Here is a 1198-nt window from a genome sequence, read left to right as displayed (position 1 = left end):
TCGCAGCCGAGTTGCATGAAAAAGTCGCAAATCTGCACTAGGCTTTACAGATACAAGCGTGTTTTATTCGGAGCATCGCCTAGGCTACAGTACCGAGCTCTACTGACCTAGGAGGGATGCTAGGATATTGCCGTCGGCTGGATCCCCCACGATCGAGTCCTTCTCGTAGAATTTGCTGAAGCACATAAGAAATGCACATATATATGGGAGGATTATGACAGATGCTTACCTACAAACATGCAAGAAGCAAGTATATTGCGACAGGCCCCTTTATACAGATACACCAGGAGTGCGTATGTTAAAAGATCTTATCCTATACAGACAGTACATAATGAAAACTTCATCCATATGGACACAGGACATGCTTACATAATCGCAGGCACATATACTATGGAAAACACATTATACTAACCACAGGCACTTGAAACGTCTCAATAAAATGTAAACACGAAATGTATTTACTACCAAAGTCTTAATGTTTCTCTACTTTATTTCGCCTATAATCACCTGTAAATGCCGGTCAAATGCTCATCTGCAACACACAAGTACACCGCACGCCCGCGCTGTGCACAAACAACATGAATAACATGAATAACACTCTAGCTCTTATTCATATTGTTTGTGCACAGCGCGGGCGTGCGGTGTACTTGTGTGTTGCAGATGAGCATTTGACCGGCATTTACAGGTGATTATAGGCGAAATAGAGTAGAGCAACATTAAGACGTTGGTAGTAAATACATTTCGTGTTTAAATTATTTTATTTTATTGAGACGTTCCAAGTCTATATAGACATCGAAGAAATGAGTATGCTACAGTGGCTCCCTCTAGAGTCTAAACGGACAGTTACGGATAGTGTGTTATGACAGCTCCCCCCAACATGACCTTTCAATGAATGCCAACGACTCCCCATAAATGGACGGAGTTACAAAACCTGTACGCGTTAGCACATGCCATATGTCATATAGCATGGCAATATAGCATGACCATATGGCATGATACACATTGATACATTATGACAGTACGTCGTAATGCACGTGCCTAAATAAAGACGTCATATTTCGTCATTGCAGTGCCCATGACACTAACATGCGCGCAAACATGTACATGATCAAACAGAATGTCACTGCGCCTCGTACACAGCTAGGCCATTAGTCGCAGTGCTGCTTATACCCTAGTATATATATATATATATATATAC

The sequence above is a fragment of the Priapulus caudatus genome, unplaced genomic scaffold (genome assembly GCF_000485595.1).
Source record: "Priapulus caudatus unplaced genomic scaffold, Priapulus_caudatus-5.0.1 Scaffold846, whole genome shotgun sequence".
Lineage (NCBI taxonomy): Eukaryota > Metazoa > Priapulida > Priapulimorpha > Priapulimorphida > Priapulidae > Priapulus > Priapulus caudatus.
Note: the sequence above shows the minus strand (reverse complement) of the source record.